Below are 16,423 nucleotides of genomic sequence, written 5' to 3' on the forward strand. Positions count from 1 at the left end.
GGTGTAGGAGCCAGCGAGCTCCCCACACCACAAAGGCCTTCCTTTCGCCCAGCTTCCCTTTGCACAGCATCCCTGCCAGAGTCTGCCGCCTATGAGGGGCCCCTGCCACAGCCGAGGGGCACAAGGACTGTGGGCTGCAGTTTCAGTTGGTTTCGCTCTTTTCCTCTCTCATCTGGATACACACTTGTCGGTGCTTGGCTGTGGTGTTAGGAGACCAGCAGAAGGAGTGAAATAGTAAGCACAAGCTGGTCCCACTAACATATGGGTCCTTCTCTTGGTGCCCAGGAGCTGTTCTTTGAAGTCATGCTGTAAAGTTAAGCATGTACTTGTTCTCTCTAAATTTAGGCTTAATAGTAAATTTGCAAATGAAATGCGAGGGTGTTTCTGTGACATGACTTAATTGTTGGGTTTTATCTACAAGAAGCTTAAATATATCTGGTTTTCGTGCTGTCTGAGGCATGCCAAAAACCAAATGCTTATCTTTAGAACGACTAAAATGCACATTAGTAGGCAACTAATTATACATTAATGTCTACCTCACTGCAAAATAGTTTTTAAGTGAAAAACATTCTACTTAGCTAATGAAGAAGAATGGTGCATGGTAGTTGTACATTTTTGTGCAACTACTTTTGTCATTATTTTAGTGTCCTCTTGTGGAAAAATGCAGAATTGAGGATACTTTTTGGTTTTGTGTCTAAGAAACTTTGTGTTTTGAGGTAGTTCTTGAAACCTATTGTACCGAAGGTTATTGAAAATCTATTGTGAATATTTAGTGAAATAAAATGACCTCCCTTTTCATGTTTAAAGTATGTAATTTCTCAGGTTCCTCTCCATCACTCTGCTTTCTCAAAGGTGACATAAGTAGCATGTTATGGAGTTACGATATATTATTAGCATTTATATTAGTATAGTATTTAAACACTTTAGAAAAGGCTTCAAAGTGGTCATTTCTGTGAGTAAGAACATCAGTAGTTTTATTTTCATCTTTCAAGTGTGCTATGATAGGTCCCAGGTTCCTTTTTTTTTTCAGTTCTCTGTGAAATAAGTACAGAAAACCTGTCATTGAAAACTTAAAGCAGTTTTTAAGTGTATTTCTGACCTGTTTTTCATTACATAACTTAATAGGGTCAAGTTATTTATGTAGTAAAGGTCAGGAGGTTCTTTGAGACAGGAGCTCTTGCTCTCTAGTTTTAAAATATGTTGCAACTGAAAGCCCCTCACCTTAGACATTTGAGCTGTAATATGATGAAATCAAACACCAAGGCAGGAACCTGGGAGTCCTTGCTTTTAATGATACTTTACATTAAGCATAAGGCTGCGTAGAGCTACCCCTCTACATGAGGCAAAAGTATGTAAAATAGCTGTTTAGTTTTTTGTTTTTCGTTTTTTGTTGTTTTTTTTTTTTTTAATAGGATGGACAGTGTGGAATTCATGAACTCATGTCTTTTAGAAAAGAGGGTTTTTTGTAAGTGCTTGTCGGCTGTGTTGATTGAAAGGTTTGTGATTTAGTTGGGGTTTTTATGGGGGCCTTTTGTAAACATCTGGGTGTGAGAAAAGGTATAACTGCAGAAGAAATGGGAAATGGTATTAACATTTGTAGATATTTGAAGAAGCATAGCTGCCTGGTGATCTTCTGCTTTGCAGTGGTGTCCAAAGATCCATGAGATAAGTGAGCAAGTACTTGAGTTGAAGAGCCAGAGGAGAGACATAAGCTTGCAATAGGTGACACAATCATCAGCACTGGCTGGAAGACTCCCAACGGTGGTATGTGAATAATGGGCCTGGTGTCATTTTTTGCAGGGGGTTACATACCAAAACCTCTGGAACTTGGGGAATTCTTCCTCTGTTTTGTAAGGAATGCAGAATTCAGGAATGAGAAGCTTTCAGAGATGTTACTTTTGAAAGTACTTTTGACTTTCTGAAGTGTCATGTTTTGAATGAGGTTTTTTGCTGGCACTTGTGCTTAACAAAGAGCAAAGCTATGGGACTCAGTGAGTTTAACAAAAATATATTATTCTATTGGGATAAAGAGGTAGCTGCCACAGATAAGTGCCTACTAGATAAGGATCTGGAGTTTGTTTTTTAAAGAAATCCACCTGCCAAACTTTAAAACTGTGCAAACATCTAGTATAGAGTGTGTTCGTGAAACATCTTCAATGGAATAATAATCTCTAGTTACTAGTAAAATCTCCAGGAGCTTTTGTAATTTGTGGACCCTACAGTATTTCATTTCATTCTGTGAGACTTCTTAAAGTGGAATATTCAGAATGTGAGTTTTATGAAGGGAATCTTAACCTTATGTAAAGACTGACTTAACATACCACAGGTTTAACTCATTATTAGTGTAAAGAAGAAAAATAGATATCTCAGACTAAAAATGATGCTGGATTTGCAATTACAGGTAAATTTATTAGACTGATTGTCAAACTATTTTTCAAAGATGCGTTAGTGAGTCACAAGTGCTGAAGAGTGTCGTTTTTCAGTCACTGACACTTGGCTGGTTTTAGTCAATACTGTACTTATCACAGTTATGTATGCATCATATTAATGGAAATCTAGTTATGCAACATCAGTATGCTAGAGTAATTAGCAGGCCTTCATTATAATATATTATGAACTTTTAAATTAGTCAGTGGGAACAGGATACCTTCCCCCCTCTGCAGCCTCTTTTGAAGTTTATGCTTTAATCACTTCTCTGTAAAAATTCACTCCCTCCTGTCCAAACATCTGTATCCAAGATCTGACAAATCATGAAAAAAATTATAAAAACTAAATGGAGGGAGTGCTGCCATATGCTAAGAACTCTAGGAGTACAACATTTTAAGAAAACAGGTAAATGTCAGAATACAAACTGGCATTATCTTTCCCAAGTTTACCTGTTTGAACTAGAAAACCTACGTAAAGAGGAGTGTGTAGATGAATACCATTGATTTGGGATGTCTTCTCTGAAACACTTCAGTTTTGATTTTTCAAACAGAGTGTTGGTGGGAGATCCATGGCCTGTTTCAGAGGTTGGTGGCCTTATTTGTAGAGCCAGCATTGCAGTACTCAGTTTCTTCTGTACTGTTCTGTTTAAAAAAAAAATCGGGAAAAACCCACCACACCCCCTCAAACGAAACCAAACAACCCAAACCTGAAGTTTGCAACCCTTGGCAGGTTGCTGATGAATTATCAAAATGACACAGCCATTCTATATTTGCCAGCAGTAGAAACATAGCCAATGCTGATGTGGTGCTCTTTTAGAGCTCTTCCACAGTGTCAGCACTTTAAGGAAAACCAGTTGAAGGTCTCTCCCCTTTTCAGTCTTTGGCAAGCGTGAAAGTTCAGGATATCACAATCCAACAGTTGATTGCACTGATGGTTACTTTGCTGTTTGAGCCTCAAGTAGCTTTTCCAGAATTGCACAGGAAGTTTTGAAGCATTTCTCTGTAAATCTGCAGCCTGCTGACTGCACCATCCTGTCCATTCAATAAGGAAAAATAAAAAATCAGTAAATATGGTCCTTATATGGATGGAGTGACAGTAGGGTGATGCGAGAACAGGGGAGAATTATTAATTAGTACAAGGTAAAGAAGGCAAAATTATAGTATTCTGCATCTTTAAGTGTGCTTTTTGCTAGATTTCTATTTCTTTGATCTTAGCTCCTTGAATATGTGTCATGGTTCAACCCCAGCCAGCCACTGGGACCATCCAGCTGCTTGCTGGCTCACTCTCCTGCCAAGTGGAATGGGGGAGAGAATCAGAAAGCGAAAAAAATCAAAAAACAAAACAAAAAAACACCAAACAAAAAAACCACACGACCACCTTGTGGGTTGAGATAAGAACAGTTTAAAAGGACAGCAAAGGAAGAGTAAATAATGATAGAATATACAAAACAAGTGCTGCACAATGCAATTCTTCACCGCTTATGACACCGATAACGTGTTCATTCCGAGCAGTGGTATTTGCACCCCAGACCCACTCCAGTTTATCTGCTGTGCGTGGTATCCCACGGTAAGGAATGTCCCTGGGGTCAGCTGTCCTGACTTTGCTCTCTCCCAGCTGTTTCTGTACCTGGTAGAACATGGGAAGCCAAAAAGTCCTTGACTACACAAAACAACAAAACCATCAGTATATTATCAACATTCTTCTTGTACTAAATTCAAAACACAGCTACTAGAAAAAAGTTAACTCTATCCCAGCCAAAACCAGGACAGTATGAAGCAGGACAATAAAAGGCTAAAGAACAAATTAAGATCTTTAAAGAGGGAACACTGATTATTTTTAATTCTTTTGTAACTGTTGTTAGAAGGCGGCTTTTACATTTTAGCTTTTTAGACTGTTTATTGAATGCATTGAACACAAGGCATTAATTTGAAGATAAAGGATCATTAAATAGTTTTCTATAGTCTGTATCTTCAAAAAAAAAAGAGAGTATAGGCTTCCATGTCTAAAGACATGCAGAATTTTAGGAAATAAAAAAAAAAAAAAACAAATCAGTTTTGAAGAGTTGAGAATGCTGTGGGAAACTAAAGTTTTAAATGGAGATTTACTATGGGAAAAGTATTCTTTCACTTTACCAAGACCATTGTAGTAAACAGTCTTGTAGGTGTAATAGGTAGGTGAACAGCCCTCTGAAGTTAAACTTCATGAGATTAAGGAAAAACTCAGTTTTAAGTTGTGTTAAACATTGTGTTCTGCTGTTCTTAAATAGTTTTCTGCTATAATCTTTATGAGCATGCAAGTGCTTTTCTGTCCTTGGACATGGTAATTCATGCCAAGACCTTTTTAATCAAACCAGTAGGGGATTATTTTAATTAATTAAAATAAGCAGCCAAGATTCATTTACATTTTTGTTCAATATTATCTTTTTACTTTAGCTTCAAGACACCGAGTGTTCAGATATTAGCTTAGGAAGTTTAGTTTTCTTTTCCATGATAGCATTAATCTTATGTATGAATTCCCAAAGGCATTTGGAGCTGAAACTACAGTTGTAAAGAGAAGCAGAAATCCCGCAGAGAGTTTTGCAGGACCATGGCTACCTTTATGAATATTGAATTCTTTTATTAGCTTGATTTAAGATTTTTCACATTGTGTACTTAAAACTACAGAGCAGTTTTTAGCATTAGTCTAAACAAAACAGAGTATCAGTGTGTTTGCTGATGCACTTGTGGAAATGCTTCTGGTGTCATTGGGAGTAAAACGCATGCACTAGAAGACCGAATGCCACTTTATGCGGTGCGAGTTTGGAAACATGCGGGCTGGTACCACGTAGAGTTTGAGAGATCCAAGCAAATCTCACACGGAGTTTCCTGGCTTAGGCTCATGGCCAGACCATAACTCATCTATCTAAAATGCACGCAGTAGCTTGGAAATCTGCTGTATTTTTAAGTGTGCAGACTAGTAGGATGTCCTGCATACATCCTTTCTGGAATATGGGCTAATATGTTATCTAACTCCCTTCTCTAAGGCTGGGGGTTGGTGGTGGTGGAGGGAGGTATCTCTAAGCCCAGCAACACAGCAAAGGGTTACTTATGGGAAAGCAAGGAGAAACAAGAGTTGCCTTGAATGCATACCATGATGGTAAAGTCAGTCACCAAAATGGCTCAGTTATTTCAGAGGTTCAAAAAAAGCTCATGGTGACATAGCCAGTATATTTTAAAACATTGAATTAACACTTATTGCATATTGCTCTTGGAGCGTCACCGGAAGAGTGCAAAGGCAGCACTGAGTAGGACTACATAATGTGCAAAAATAACAGAGTAGCTTAGCTTCACATGGGGCTGCTCTCAGGATGGACACTTGAAGTATTTATAACTGCCTTTTGGTCCAGGGGCATTAGTTCAGATTTGCATTAGAGGTTCCCAGTGACCTTTCAGATTAAATCTGGTGACGTTTAACATTATGAGGAGGTGCTAATTATACTGTGTACAGTTCTCTGGGTGAACAGGAAGTGGTTTCCCATCCTCAGCAAGCCTCAGCACATAGGGAACATTCCTTCATCCCGGATTAAATTCCTAGGTGGCCTTCGATGCAACATGTTTTTGTCACCTTTTCTTTGTAAGGTGTCATGATCATCAGTGTGAAGCAGTAGCTTGCAGCTGCCTGGGCTTCACCCCGTCCCCTCACTGAGCAGAGGGGGCACAACAGTTGGTGTCTTTTGAATGTGCTGTCTCCTGGCTTTGGGTGCAAGGGTAGGACCCGCAGCAAGGTCTGTGCCCTGGGCTGCCTTGTGGTGTGGTCTGCCCTTGGCTTCTCTGCTCTGCCCTGGAGCAGAGACCTGCCAGCTGGGGTAGGGTCAGAAAGCAGGAGGGGGCTGCTGCCTCTCTTCCAGTTTCTCTGTGAATGCTGCTTACTGACAGTGCTCGACATCACTTTCTGCTTTGCTTTGTGCCCTCAAGAATAACTTTCTTCCACTGAGGATGGGGGAATCTTTGTATTTTGATTATTGGGGTGGGCTGGGTTTGGGTTTGGGGATTGTTGTGGGGAGGAGAGGTGTTCTCCATCTGTGATCATTCCTTGTGCCAGGGCTCTCTCCTGCCCGTCACAGGAGGGCCATGTGTCTGCAGCCCTGCAGCTTCCTGCTGTGCAGTCTGCATGGCACAGCATACGTTGTGTCCCCACAGTGGCAGGGGCTCAGTGTCCTGCAGTGAGACGTCTCTGAAGTAACTTTCGGGTAGTGTGTGCATAGCTGCTGGGAGGCCTCATCTAAAACCAGCTGCTGGCTCTGTGGTTCTCTAAGCTCAGCCTTGTCCTCATTTTGAAAGGCTGTCCCTTGAACATCTGCAACTTTTTGGGGGCTTTAAGGGCTAGTCTGCCATGGGGGTTGCTGAACTCTTTCTTGCATGAATTAATGTAGTTTTACTTTCGGCAGCAGCAAAAGGAGCTGCCAGAGGTCTTACATAGCATTTAAAATGTCAGCTGCCAGTCCAGAGCAGCTGCCAGCACTGAAACTCTGGCAGGGGGATTGTTGTCACAGGGTGAACACAGGGAATGTCAGTGTGGACACAGCATGAGTCAGGCTGGGCAGGGACTTGTGTACAGAGTTTCCTGATGTTGGTAAAATGCCCTTTGAAATCTCCCAGCAAGTTGTCTTCTGTGTTGCTTGGGTCATGCATGAGGAAATGTTACTGGCTCTTGACTGTTGTGTTTTTTACTCAGACCTGACTGGAAGTAGCCTGTCAGAGCGTGGGGTCTACATTGAAGAAGTAATCCCGTGGAACTGGTCATTTCTCTTTTGGGTGGCAAAGCACTAGGGAGTGAGAATCTTAGGAAAGATTGTAGTTTCTGAAAACAATCATTTTGTTCACAGTTGTCTTCATTTAAAATGTTTTTTTGAATTTAAAGTGTTTGGCATTCATCTGTTGGTTGGACTGAATTAACATGGGAAAAATAATGAAAAAAATTTGTAACTACTATCCTTGTTTGTCATCATTGCCTTTGTGCGAAGATGCCTCTGGAGGGCAGGTGTGTCTCCTCAACACTTTGATTGGAAGGCTTGGCTGCAGAACTTTGAAATGTATGCACATTTATGCTAAATTTGAATCTCTTATTTGCTTTTAGCATGGGAAATAAGTTTATACTGTTACTTCTTTGCAATTAATTGTGCCAGGTGTTGTAAGTTAGGTGCATACCTGTTTGCCTGTCACCTGTGATTTAAACCAGGTTTGTTCATTGGGCCTGTTAGATGTAAGCATGTCTGCCACAGATGCCCGGATAGGTAGAGACAAATTCCAGATCATTTGGATTGGATCCAAATCCATTTGTGAGTCTTAGCTCTTCAGCAGAGGGTTCTTTTATATGGCCATGTTAAAGGAGCAGGGCTCATTGGGGTTTTTTGTTTGGCTGGTTAGCGATGTAGGATGCATCCATGGAATGCAGGGGTGCATGACTTAGAAGGGTCTCAGTGCCAGGCTCATAAATATAATAATAGGCTGGGTATTGTGGTATTTACCAGAATGTTTTACATATGGAGCTAATCTATGCCCTTCCTTGCCCTGGAAATGTGTGCCTTTCATGCCCTGTGCCTTTGCATATATGCTGGGTTTGTGTTCCTCCTGGTAACAAAAGGTTTAAATTAGGCAGCCCAAAACAATTTTAAATACTAACAAGCATATAGAACTGTACATTTGATACCCCCAGTAATGGAAATACTTACTGGAAACAAAATTCCAGACTTGGTAATGGGAATGCTGTCTAGCAGGATAAGAGTGAGCCAAAAGCATCCATGAACTTTTTGATGTTCCAGTTTCACTTCTACGTACAGGAGAACTTGCATATACAATAAAGACCCCATCCTATTCTGCATCCAAGATCTGGGTTGTATTGCAGATTTTTTTTTTTTTTTAAGTCTAGGAGGGTTCCTGAGTGGAAAAGTGCAAGTCTCAAATCATCAGAGGGTTATCATCAAAATTGCTCAAGAAGTTCTAACAAATATAATCAAGTCTGTCATATTTGTCTTTTACAATTTGTTTTGTCTGTTCTGAACACTGAATTCTAGAAAAAATATACTGATTATAACATACTTTTCCAACTGCTAAATATTTGCTGATACCCTGACTGTCCTTCAATCTGGGCTTCCCTATTTCATTGCTACTCCTTTCCTGTTCTTGCTGATCCCAGGCATTTTTTAAGACAGGCTGTAACACTAGTGGCCTGTCTTTTGTTTATCTGCATTTTGTATTTCCATGTTATTTATTTTCATGTCTTTGAATTTATTCAGAGTGGCACTTATGTAGTATGCTTATTTCAGGGATGAAGAAGTTAATGAAGCTATAACTATCTCATAAAGTCATTTGTGTTCTTGGCAGCCTTGTAGTGACAGTTATTGCCTACAGTCACATACAAGGACTATTATCCTTTTTGATTGCCACATTTCTATACAGCCAAACTAGATTTTTAGGGTCCTTTTGTACATTCCTCAGCAGTAATAGCAATTTTATGGTACCTTTTTTGAAATCAAAAGGGCAACCTTTAGTAAACAGTTAATCAAAGCAAGAATTCCTACGTTGAAATGAATAAAATAATGTTAATGAAAAGGTATTTTCAATATTTTATTTTTGAGAATAAGAAATTCATGGCATACGAAACAATTCTCAAAGCTTCACTGCTTGTTGAATTCTGATTCTTTGGCTGCTTAAGCGTGGTTTTACTTTAGGATGAAGTAACTATCTTTTTGTTTGTTTGTTTTAAATTTGGGGAAGAGGAAGAAGTGAAAGCCATAAGAATTAAAGTGGACAGGCTATTTTTGATTAATCTCCAATGGAAGTGAGTATTTTGGGAAATTTCAGAGTAATTACTAGTTACTTATGCTGCGCTGGCTATTTCAAATCCATCACGTGACTGAGAATGATGCCACTCAATGCGCTTGCATTGCTTAATGACCTTTTTCTAGGCAATGTTATGTTGTAAAACAGTACTTAAGTAAGATGTTGTTTCAACCACAGAGTTAGTCTGGTACTAACATGCAGTCTGAAGAAATTTTATTAAAGCCTTAATACCTGTGGGACATTCATGGGCAGAACTGAAGAGCTAGATAGGCAGTGAAAAAACAAGCCAGTGTGTCTTATGCAGTACTCACTTTATCTGTACAAAGGCTTGAGAAGTGAGAAGTATGATTTCAAATACCTGGTTGTGTTGTTTGGTCCTGTTGTTCCCATGACTATTTGCTTGTGTGCATTTCAGGAGTCTGTAACTGTTGTCATTAGATACATAAGATGTTTAACATATCTGAGTGTTGCTGCAGCCTTAAGTCTTGGGAATAGCTGAGATTTGTGGTTTTGAACTATCCACTTAACATTTAAACAGCTATTTTGTATTTTCTTACATTTTTAAGGGGGAAGTGCTTTTACTTATTATATGCTACTTTCTATTTATTAACATTAGCTAATACTGCTTAGCAAACATATTTTGCCATAGCTGAAGTATCTAAACTTAGAGGTTTGTAACAAGTGTGCCAATCCTGAGATAACTAGAGTATGGGTGAGTTCTGCTGTTTTGAACCCAGAGAAGGAAACCTGTTTTTTACAACTGATACTAACTTGGGCAATCTTTTATAGTCTAAGATAGATGTATCTATACATTAAAAGAAGCTCAGTGTTAGAATACTGTTGTGAAATGTTAACTACAGCATTATGTCCTTCTGTTTCTTTGAATTTATAACGTCTTAATCTTGTTTAGAGAAAAATAAACAACAAAAGATTTTCTTGAAAGTGTGATTAGACCTTCCTCTATTGCTATCCTAAGAGGCTGGACATGAGTAGATAAACATCTCTCTGGGTATGCAGAGATACTTTAATAGTATTTCTAACATCATATTAACAATGTTTCCTTGTGCTTAGTGAACATTGTATCATCAGAAAGCACCCGAAAAGAATATAGAAATTTCAGGTGTGGGAACAGCATAACATAGCTGTGTGTGAACCTCAGACTTTACTATGCATGATGTAATTCATGACACTCAGAATTTTGCAAGTTACTGTATATACTAGATTTTTGACATTAATTTCAAGATTTTTTTTCTAAACTGTCCCATTTAAACCCCAAAGAAGAAACTAAACGTGCTTATTTTACGTAAATTTGAAGCTTAGCTTGATGATAGAGAACCCTTTAGAAAAGGATATGGTAAAGTGAAAGGGAAATCCAAAAGGTTTGGAAAAGAATGGGAGACAAAGGAAGAAGAATAGAAAAATTAAGTCTAATTTCTATAAAAGAAAATAAAACCTAGATGCACGGGGGGGGATGCTCAGGTAGCTGTGACGCTAATCATAAAAGGAACTAATATCTTTAAAAGAACAAGCATGGTATGGTCAAGCTGCTTGCTTGTTTCTGTATCCAAAGAGATTCTGGGGAGAACCCAAACACTTCTCCATGGGCCTTGATAGGAAAGAAGGCAAAAGCAAAAAAGCTACTTCTTGATACTGCAGTCATGATAATTAAGAAAGCTTTTGATAAGAAGATTTACTATATTATAAATACCCTAAAACTCTAACATTAAGCAAAACCATCTCTGCTTCCTTTCTTTATCACCACATCCTTCTGCTGCTGAGCAAACTGTAGCACTGGATCCCTGAGGCAGCTCCAGGTGTCAGGCACCTTGATACCCGAAGGGTCGTGATTCTGCTGTGAGCTGCTCTGGTGGTAGAATCAGAGTGAGGTTGGAGCAGAACAGGGAGTTGCATAAGGACATCTCTGTTGGTTGTTTACTGGTAGCCGGTGCCACTGGAATAAACAGCTGTACTGGGAACACAGTGTCTCTTTTGTCATCGAGTTGAACAGCACTGGAGATGAAAACTTAAAGCTCCAGCCTTGAATTCAGTGAAGGAAGCCTAAGGGATAAGGGTGCTTGTCATATGACTTTAAAAACTGAAGCAATATGTAGTAGTTTTGGCCATAGACAAGAGCTTTTTAAATCCAGAAGTTGTTTTTGCCAGTATAGCTCTGTAGACAAAACCTTAATAGACAAACATAGAAGTTCAAATCCTTGCCCCCACCCTACCTCCCAAAACAACTTCCACCTCTCTTCCCTTATGCTGTAGAGGTATCTTACAGGTTTTTCAACCTGTGATGGAGAGAGTCAGGTTTGTCATTGCAGTACAACAGCAGCGAGGTGAGAAAGAGAAACTCCTCAATAAGAAAGTGTGCAATGCAAACAGACCTTTCTCACTTCTCTAGCCTCTTTATTAAGTAGGGAAAGGTTCGCAGAGTGATTCAAACAGTTTGCCTTGCAGAATTAGAACAGGTGATGATAGTGCAGGAGTGCTTTCCTCATTAGAAGTTACTGGTGATGGTTTTACATTTTTCGTAAGCGTATGTAAACATTTGGATCTGCTCAACGTCCTCCTGCAGGCATAGTGTTTGCATGGGAAAGGGAAAATCATCGTTTCAACAAGTCACAGGTATTTAATGAGGTAAACTCTGTTCAGATACTGCTTAATTAATCTTGTTTCCTTACAGTGAAAGGTGATTCAGATACTGAGTTTTCTAGAACACCATGCATGAATCCAGTGCCAGAAAACAGGGGGAAAAAAAACTTAAAGGAATGTATTTACATGGATCACTGGAGGTTGTTAAGGCTGACATTATTTCAGTATAGCAGGATGTAGTGAGTGGGTTGGAAAGAGCTATGCTCTTCTCTTGAAATTATTATACCTCTAGCAAAGGTAAAGAATGCTTGATTTACCTTACTGAGGTCTGTATTCTCCCCAAATCTTCTGCACAATGACATCCAGAGACTTCTGTGCTTCATTCTACACCATCACCCAGTTAAGATGTGTTATAAGTATATAACCTTACCTTTTTGTAATTTCTGAGACAGGAATAGTTCAATTATGTATTCTTAGCTGAATAACTGAAGTTCAGTGACAATGTTTCAATGCTAATTCTTGTAATTGGAGAGAAAGGTCAACTAAATAGGGAAGATTTTGTTTTCTATAGGAGAGCATTGATGTTGTTCTTTTATGACACTCTTTAGGTTATATTTAGACACATTTGTTATTTTGAAGGAACATCTGCTGAGTTTGTGCTTCTGTGTAATTAGTAGTATTTTGATTATTTTGGGGAAAGGAGAAAAAGAGGCAGAAAGTTGAACTGAATGAGACTGTTGGATTTAGATCTAGCAAATTTAAAGAAGTTTAAAGTACGAGAAAGAAATGCTGTGTGTTCTTGCTATTTTAAAAAATACTTTAACACTGGTCCAAAACTAACAAAGGTATTATGAAAGTATTTTACTTGTCTTGTTAGTGTTTTCTTTTTGTGGCAAATTAGTTTCTTTTTCATTAAAATACATACTAGATTTTTATTTAAGCATTGCAGCTATTTAAATAAAGCTCTTATTTACTGCTACTTGTATGTTTTCTGCAGAATTCTATATTAATTTGAAATTCAGTATTTCATTTATATGTAGGTAAACACGATCCTTCTCCTTCTCTTCAGTTGTAATGTTCTTGCATACTTACAGCATAGCTCCAACAAAACAGTGGTAATCTGCTCTTCTGTTAACTTTGCACTCTCTCTTTTCTAATTCTTATTGAAATACTCAAGGTGCTTTAGTTTCCACAGTCTGAAGACCTTGTGTTTTCTAGTCTGACTTACTACTGGTTTTGAAAATGCAAATAAATGTTTAAGAAAAGATAAGGTATTAAGTGTGTTTTGTTCAATTCGTAAGATCAGGTAACTTCAGATTCTTATTTATATAAATCTATCAGATTCAGTGTTGCTGATGAAAGGGAAATTATGTGCTTTCCGGGTGTTAAGAATAGATGGGAAGGCAACATAGGGATCCAGAGAATGGAGTGATTGGGGGTGCAGTTTCATATCTCTGGGTTTGTGATCGCAGTCAGGTTTTCTGTGCCTATTCCATTTGTGGTATTGAGGCAAATAACCCGTTCCTGAAGCTATTGCTGGTTTGTGTGCAATGTTTGTATGTGGAAGGAATATGAAATACCTGGGACAGCAGAGTCAGCATGACCAAAATACCAGCTTTTGTAATGATCTCGTAATACAAACTTGCTATATTCAGTAAACTAGATTTTTTTTGTCTGAACAGATTCGTGGTAAGTGGTTAACATCCTTCATTGACAACAGGGAAAGTCAGACTTGTGTTAACAAGTTAAGCATAAACAGATTTGGTTAAATATGAGTGGCAGAAGTGTAAGGTAAGAATAACATGCAGGAAACAGAGAAGGCAAGAGAAGATAGTTTTAAATTTGGCATTGTTACTATCAAAGTACAGAGAAGGTGCGGGCATTCTTAACATTCCTACACTTCTACTCGCTTCCATTGTGCCAACTTATCTGCCTGCTGGTTTTGATCAAATTTTGATAGAGTTCTTACATAGAGGTAGTATTTTGTGTTTCTTATATAGCAACTTTTTCAGAGTAGAAATTCTTCCTTTGCTCAGTTAGCACTTAACATACGGGAATTTCGATGTTTAGCTATTCCTGTAATAAGTTTAATAACTTTAAGGATTTGTTCCTCTAATAGTTTTTGGAGGTAGTCATTAAACTCTTCCTCAGTAGCTTGATGCTCCAGCCTTATGCAAAGGACTGCTTATTTATTCCTTCTTTTTTAATAGAGACTTCAATATTAATTTGGTAGCACTTTGAAGGGAATGGTCAGACGGATGAGATCTCAGTTAAAAGCAAAGGACCATCCAGATGGTCTTTTAAACATGAAGTCATTTATGTGTTTCCAGCAAATTCTGGTGGGACTGAACCAGATGCAGGGACTAAACGAGTATTATAAAGACTCTTCTTATACCCCGATTTCCAGATTTCTAAAATATGCAGGGTGCATGTATGTTTTAGTTCAGATCAGGAATGTGCTTTTGGATTAAATCTCCTAGTTATTATTATTTACTGTTCTTTAGCTCAATTTGTCAAGCAGTCTCTACAAATGCATATAGTCTGTGGATGTAAAGTCCTCAGCAGCACTGATTTGTTCTACAGACTTCCTGGTGGGTGGGTTGCGCTATCTGCAGATTCCCGACTATAGTATAGAGAAGTTCTGCAAGTGATATCCTACATTGCCCAAGATTCAAAGCAGTGTGACATTCCTTTTTCCTTTGCTTCCGTGGTAAAACCTTTAAGCAGTTTTTGGCTCTGGTTGTTTTGCTGTGTATACTCAAATTATTTACTTCTTGTGTGGAAATATTTACTGCAGTTAGGAATGGTAACCAAAGAAGAAATAAAGAAAGATAAAGTAGTTCAATATGCAGTACCAAGCTTTAAGTATGTAGAATAGTTGAAGTGAAGATCATTTGTTCTAGGAATCAATGTTGTTGGCCAGCCTCGTGGTCAAAAAATGTTGTTGTTATTGTTGTTGGTTTTTTACCTTTGTACTTTTGTTGGTTTAATTTATGTTGCTTTTCTTAAATCTCATTTTGGGCAAATAATGTGATATCGTTTGTGTGTAGCATTAATAATTGTGGACATGCTTAAGGGGTCTGTAAGAAAATACCTCTTTAAAAGGTAAGTAGTCATTGTTTACTTGGTGTTTGCAACACACTGAGCTATACCTGCAAAGTGAAATACTTAGTATTTTATTTTAATTCTTTGAGGAAGGACCAATTATACCCTGAATAGATAGGATACTTCACTTTTGATTCAGGAAATAATTTCTTTTCAGCAATTCTCATGAAGATTCTTCTTAGAACTCTGTGTTTCTTACCATACTCTTTTAAATGGCTAAAAACAGTTTCAACATGCACAATACGTAATAGATTTATGGAAAATTCTTGCTGCGGTATTCTCAAAATATACTCTGTGAATCTCTTGGAATAAGATGTGTCATATTTAGTCATGGTTTAGGATGAGCAAGGAGCTACATCTGAAATTCTACAGATATTTTAAAATGCTGAATTGCATTACTGAAAAATGCTTAGAAACATTGTCTTGCCAAACAGTTCTCGGGTAAAAATTCCTCTAGTTTCAGGAAGTGATTTTTCATTTTTCTGATAATAAAGAAGGCCAGTTAGAATAAAAAACAGCCAGTTAAATTCTGAATATTCCTAATGCATTCAGAGACAGGTGATTGTTCCTTCTCACTGCAGGTGTGTGGATATTTGGCAGAACTCAGCATGTAGATGCTTTTGTAGATCTCCCCAATGAACATACAGCCATAACTGGCACTCAGGAAAGAGAGGAAGAAAGGGAGAAAGAGAAAGGAAGAAAGAGAGAGAGAGAAAGAAAGCCTTTGAAGAATAACAGAAGTAGAATTTTGTAACGCTGGAAGTAGCTTGGTCTTTTCAGCCCGTTTTAACTTCAGACAGAGTTGTGAATTTTCACTGCTTGCCAAAAAAATGGTAATTCTGACATGGGAATCCGTGGAAGAAGCCCAGATCAGCTCAGAGAGGACTCAGACCCCTCAGTACTTGTTCTGGTACCTGAACTTGTGGCACTTCTTGGAGCAGAGTTTGGGTCGTCCAAGAGCTGTTAGTGGCACTTTCAGGAGGATGTTTTGGGGTTGACACTGAATCGAAGGCTGGAGGTACAATGACACATGGACCCTACAAGCCGACTTCTCCACTGGGCATTTTCTGACTCGAGATGTTCTTAGTTGGTCAGCTAAATAAGCTTTATGGCTTTTTATTGTTTGAAGGAAGCACAGTGTACACATACCAGGAGCTATGTCCTGGAGTGTTATAAAACTGATCTACCTGTAAAGGTAGTGAGGCACTGACATTTTTAGTTTGGGCTGTACTGTAATAGGTGTGGGGTTTTTACTGTGTCCTTCTGTATAAACAAAAAATCTACAAAAAAAACCGAAAAAGACAAATCCTATGTATAAGGTCATTAGCTTTGAATTTATTTCTTAAATTCCTTCTCATTTAATAGCCTCTATTCCTAAGTTCCTACTGCAATTATCTCTTCCTTTGAAGGGCTTCCGCAGATTCTGACCACTTCTAAAGATGGGATTCTCTGTAGAAGGCTAATTGGTCTGGTCA

At 38.4% G+C, this 16,423-nt stretch overlaps 1 long non-coding RNA gene across 4 annotated transcripts in view; it reads left to right on the forward strand.

The window, feature by feature from the left end:
• Positions 1-16,423, forward strand: part of LOC136102800 (uncharacterized) — a 64,916-nt gene that overhangs the window by 1,231 nt on the left and 47,262 nt on the right. The gene's annotated exons all lie outside the window — the stretch shown is intronic.

This window comes from Patagioenas fasciata, chromosome 5, assembly GCF_037038585.1.
Source record: "Patagioenas fasciata isolate bPatFas1 chromosome 5, bPatFas1.hap1, whole genome shotgun sequence".
Classification (NCBI taxonomy): domain Eukaryota; kingdom Metazoa; phylum Chordata; class Aves; order Columbiformes; family Columbidae; genus Patagioenas; species Patagioenas fasciata.